The sequence below is a fragment of the Peromyscus leucopus genome, chromosome 6 (assembly GCF_004664715.2).
Source record: "Peromyscus leucopus breed LL Stock chromosome 6, UCI_PerLeu_2.1, whole genome shotgun sequence".
NCBI lineage: Eukaryota > Metazoa > Chordata > Mammalia > Rodentia > Cricetidae > Peromyscus > Peromyscus leucopus.
Genome location: NC_051068.1, coordinates 102,871,312 through 102,877,519, shown reverse-complemented (window position 1 = coordinate 102,877,519; position 6,208 = coordinate 102,871,312).

Genomic DNA, 6,208 nt, shown 5'->3' with positions numbered 1-6,208 from the left:
AATTGCTCACTTCCAAGCTTCTCTTCACATTTGTTGGGGTCTTTGATAGATATATTAGTCTCCATCTATACCTGGAAGTCTATTCCAGTGGACGGATTTATGCAAATTTAATTATACATAACTGTAGAACAAAGTAAAAGGAAAAATATGAATTTGAAGCTGGGCTTTAGTAATTACAACCATATGTAATCTCTAACTGGTACATGATCTTCTCTTCCTCCTCCTCCTCCTTCTTCTCCTTCTTATCCTCCTCTTCCTTTTCCTCCTCATCCATTTATTTTCTGTCTATGTGTATATGGAGGACACATGTGCCACCGTGTATATGGAGGTCAGAGGACAACTTTCAGGACTCATTTCTCTCCATCCACCATGGACATCGGAGGGAGTGAACTCAGGTCATCCCTCTTAAAGGCTGGTGCCTGTACTGAGGATCTGCCATCATCTACTACTTCTATAGACATATTCTATTTTTCACCATATTTCTATGGCTGAAATGCTTTCAAACTATGTGGTCCTCACCTCACTTAGTACAAGTCTATTATTTAAACATCTGTGGTTTAGAGGCAAATGGCCCTTAAGTTCAAGTGTGCATGTTGTTCCTAATGGGGAAATGCTGATTTTTTTTTTTAATAGTGAGAGAGTCTGGGTGACAGAAAGAAGCTTATTTAAAAGAGAGAGAGGAAAAGGAAATAGGTTGACAAAAACATCCTGATTTGCTCAGGCGTTCCTTGTTTGAACATTAAAATTTCCGTATCCTAGGAGATTCCTTGATCTCAAGCAAACCAAAATGGTTGGTTTTCCCATTCATAGAGCCAAGTGTGGTACTTAATATTTGTCCTAGTTATCTTTAACTGTCAACTTGACACAGCCTAGGGTCACCTTAGAAGAAGTCTTAATTGAGGGACCAGACTGGTTTGTTGACATATCTGAAGGGGATTGTCTTGACTGTGAATTGGCCACTGTGGGCAGCGCCATTCCCGGGAAGGGGACTCTGGAGTTTATAAGAAAGCTAGCTGGTCACAAGCTTAGAGATGAGCTAGTAGGCAGCATTCCTCTGCTGAGGTATTCAAGTTCTTTCTCCAGCTTCCCTCAGTGATAAACTGTGGCATGTAAGCTGAGATAAACCTGTCACTCCCATAATTTGCTTTTGGTCAGAGTATTTTAACACAGCAATAGAGATGAAACCAGGACAATACTTTATTTCAGCTTGAAAGGGTTAGAGGCAGCCCAGATACCTGGCAAAATATTTCTAGATGATTTGGTAAAGTTTTCTGTAGGAAATTAACATTTGAGTCAGTAGACTTAAACAAGGGGATGCATCCTCATCCATGGAAGTAGGCCTGGGCATTGTCCACACCACTGAGAGCCCAAAAGCCAATAGAATGGAAAGTAGATGAATTTTCTCTTTCTGAGCTGGGACCTCCATCTTGTGGCCTTACACATCATAGCTGTGGCTCCTGGGGACCCCCACCAGCACCCTCTCCAGGTCTTTCCCTAGGACCATGAGTTACTTCACTGGCTCCTCTGGGTCTCACTCAGCCCACCCTACACCACCGGCTTTCTTGGCTCTCTCTTGCACATTGTGGGAGTTCTTGGTCTCCATAAGCCAATTTCCGCAGTTCTTTCTTTTTGGGGGGGTGGTGGTGGTGGTGTGAGACAGGGTCTCTCTATATAGTTCTGCCTGTCCTGGGACTCACTGGTAGACCAAGCTAGCCTTGATCTCACAAAGATCTGCCTGCCTCTCCCTTCCAAGTGTTGGGATTAAAGGTGTGTGTACTCCCCCCGTCCCCCGCCACCGCCGCAGATAGTTCTTGATCTGTGATGGCTCAACTTATAATTTTGTAGCTTAAGGGTGGTGCTAAATTCACACTCAGCAGACACTGTACTTCAGATTTTGAACTTCTGATCTTTTTCCCTGCTAACAATTTGTGGTACCACCCTCTGTTGTGATGCTGAGGTACAGCAATGACCTGCATCTCCCAGTTAGCCCCACACTCACTTTGAAACAACCAGGACTCTACAGTACAATGTGCAGCTAAGCTGTGATGGTCCATGCACTAAGTATATTAAATGTATTGTCAGCTTTATAATAGTCTTGATTTATGATATGCTAACAGGCTCCAGGTCATTGTGACCTAAGGAGCCTCTGCATCTATGCATATTATATTGACTGATGTGGTCCAGGCATCAGAAGAAGCGGCATCCTTCAGAGAGTGAGAAGCAGTGTCTGAGTACCACATCGCTCAAGCTCCCATTCTCTGTCTGCTTCACCATTTTTTCCTAGGTCCTTCTTGCCTTTCTCTTTGCTTTTCCCTACATCAAAGAAAAAGAAAAAGACACCAGGTGAGTCTCTAGCCAAAGTACTGGAAACCTGGGTGGGTATTTTATGCAAATTTTAAAGGGGAGTTCTAGAACATTTCATTGCATGCTTCTCAAAGGCTCTTTTGTCCACAAGAGGGAAATGATCCATGAACAGCACAGTGACCTACTCTAAGCCACACAGCAAGTATGGGGGATATCTGCCGTTTCTTGATTTTGACTTAGCCTACCAAGTCATTTTTCTTGGTAAATCTTATTGTGCTTGTTTGGACCTCTCTCTCTCTCTCTCTCTCTCTCTCTCTCTCTCTCTCTCTCTCTCTCTCTCTCTCTCTCCCCTCCCTTCCTTCCTCCCTCCCTCCCTCCCCCCCCCTCAGAAATGGGGATTCCTGTTGTTTTGGTTTTTGCTAATTTACTGGCTAGTGATGAGGACTGAATAAGGAAAATTTGATAATATGTATAAGAAACCTCTCCTGACTCCTCTTTCCTCTCTCTAGGATACTCCTATTGCCAGCTCATCTTGGTCTAGACAAGAGATGCTTGTATTCTCTGAGCTAACCATTAAAACTTGCCTGTCCAAGAATATTCATCATCTGTTTCATTGTGGGTGCCAAAAGAAAACCAAGAAATATGAACAGAAACACAAATCTTGACTAATGGGAAAAAGTAAATGTGTCTCACTCTTTCTCCAGTTCACATCGTGGGCTTCTTTCTAGGATATTAAAATTGTGTGTGGGGGAGTGAGTGTAGGCAAAAGAAACTGCAAGGGAAATACCACTCTTCACCTACACTGGACCCAGACCCAGAGGACCAGAAGATACCATAGTAGAGTGCAGGGTCCGTCCAGGAAAGGACTTAAAACCTCCTCTTGCCCACACCCCAGAAACGCAGTGACCATGGATTTGCAGATGTGGTGAGTCACCAAGTGGGTGACAGGAATTGAACCCAGGTCCTCTAGAAGAGCAATCAGGGCTTTTAACATCTCAGCCATCTCTTGAGCCCCTGCCAGACATTAACCTGTGTCTTTATACCTCCTCTCTCACTGTCATGTCCCTCCCCCTTCTGTGTCCATTTTTACTTCTCACTTACAACCTTCCATAGATCCGACAATCTCTAAAACTCTGGAAGCCTAACAGTGTTCCAACTTTTCCCTCCCAGCTATTTTACCTACACTGATTTTCTTCTCAAAGTTGATCTTGTCCCTATCCTCATCTGACCACTTCCCTCTCAATCCTAATCTTATAAACTAAAATCTGAGTGTGTGCTAAACCAGCCTTGATTTTTTTTTTTTTTATCCTCCAACGATTACTTAAGTCAAAGGGCCACTGCTGTTAGTTGCTGGGTACAACATTTGCAGAGTGGAGATCCCAAGCAGTCAAGGTTGTGCTCACAGTTAATGTCTACTCATGAGATGATATAGACTTAACACGAGGCACCCTGAGCTGCTGGACTTGTGAACTATTTTATAAACCACACACTTCAACTCTACCGCATCCGAGCTTCACTTGATCATTGCAAATACTTCAACTGAAAGATATAGCTGATTTTAAAATCCCATCAATAAAAAATCCCAATAGAATAACATGGAAAACACGGAAAAACCAAAGTTTTATGAGTCTTCCAAAATTACATGGCAGCATCTGGTGAGAATGAGTTAAATGAAACCATAGACAGGGGACTCAAAATAACAGTTAATAGTTGTTTTTATTTCTATGTTCATAGAAATCTAAGAGGAAAAGACAAACAACTGAGTGTAGTAAGCGGTGTGTGACTAGCTGAGTGACAGCTGAATGCAATGAGGTGACCCAAGATGCAAAAGAAAAATTCAACACAGAGATAAACAATCTGAGATGTAGGAATTGAAAACCATGGTAAGCCAAATAGGAAGCTCTGTGGAAAATCTCACCAATAGAATGGCTAGGGAAAGAAAAGCAGGATACATGAGCTTGGTCACAAGGTAGAGGAACTGGAAACATCAAACAAGGGCAAAAATAATAATAAGATATTAGTTGGAAATCTAAGATAGACAGTCTAAAAAGATCAAATCTATAGATAATAGACAGAAAAAAGAAGAATCTCATCCTAAAAGCATTAAAAAAAATGTTTTCAAAGATTTAGAACAGAGACTTTCCAAGAGATGGGGAAAGAGATGCTAATCCAGATAATATAAGATTCCCAAACAGACAAGACCAGAAAAGAACCACCCTCTTCAAATTGTACATAACACCCTACATACACAGAACAAATGATCTTGAAAGCAACAGGAGAAAAACATCAGGTCACGTAGAAATATATCAAATTATCCATCAAAATAATAGCAGACGATTCAACTGAATTTTTAAAGGCCAGAAGAGCTTGGACAGATGTATTTCAAGTTCTAAATAACAACAACTGTCAACCCAGGCTACTATACCCATGCAAAGCTATTTGTCATAATTGAAAGGAAAATAAAAGCTTTTCATGACTAGTAAATGAAATCACGACTATACTGAAAATACTTGAAGATATCCTTAGACCAAAGAAAGAAAGGGGGGGGAAACATCCACACAGGAAAGAATCAGCTAGACTACTACTAAGCAAGAGAGGAAGAGGGAAAAAAACCTAAGCATAAAATCAACAAAATGACAGGATTCAATATGTACATTTCTACTATAACTCTGAATATTAATGATCTCAATTCCACAATCAAAAGACACAGACTAGTAGACTGAATTAAAAGGTAGAAACCATCTATTCGCTGCTTCCAAGAAATGTACATCAGCACAAAAAATACAATAGGGTAAAAGGATGAAAAAAATATTTTAGGCAAATGGACCTAGGAAACTAGCAAGTATCAGAGTTCTTATATTCGATAAAATAGACTTAAAACCAAAACTAATGAGAACAGATAAAGTTTCATCATACTATAAGATAACAGTCCATCAAGAAAAAGATGGTATGATTCTAAACACACACTTCCCAAATACGGCACAGGTACACCCAATTTCATAAAACAAATACTATTTGATATAAAGTCACAGACTAAGCCTCGCACAGTAGTAATAACTTCAATATCCCACTCTCACCAGTTGACAATCATCTTGACAAGCGTAAAGAAACATGTTTACTAAAATGTATGACAGTTCAGGATTGAACCAAGCAGTGAGTGACTCTTCTCCCACCAAGGGAGTCCTGTCTCTAGGCCCTAGACCCTGAGGCAGGACCTGTGTCCCCCACCTCCACCCATCATTGCCCCAGAGGCAGGCCAGCAGGGAAGACTCCTGTGGGCAGGCTTCCCCACCAACACCCCCCATGGGACCCTGCAATCTACAAAACTCACTCCCTACCCCAAGCCCACCCATCCCCCTACAACCTCAGCAGCTTACTGAGACACAGAATCTGCCAGCTCTGATTGGACCAAGAGTGACTCTATGAGACACAGAATCCACCAACCCCAATTAGACTAAGAGCTATGATTGGACCAAGAGTGGCCACCTCAGACACAGCAAACACAGATTAGACCAAGAGCAGCTCCCTCAGACACAGACACCTTTTGCACCTATTGGAGGAAGAGATAGGTAGACACCAGTGCAAAATACATAAAGCAATCTACAGATTTAATGCAATCCCCATCAAAATCCCAACACAATTCTTCACAGACCTGGAGAGAATAATACTCAACTTCATATGGAAAAACAAAAAACCTAGGATAGCTAAAACAACCCTGTACAATAAAACAACTTCTGGAGGCATCATCATCCCTGACCTCAAGTTCTACTATAGAGCTATAGTAATAAAAACAGCTTGGTATTTGCATAAAAACAGACATGTGGGCCAATGGGAACAAATAAAGACACTGACATTAATCCACACACCTATGAACATATGATTTTTGACAAAGAAGCCAAAACTG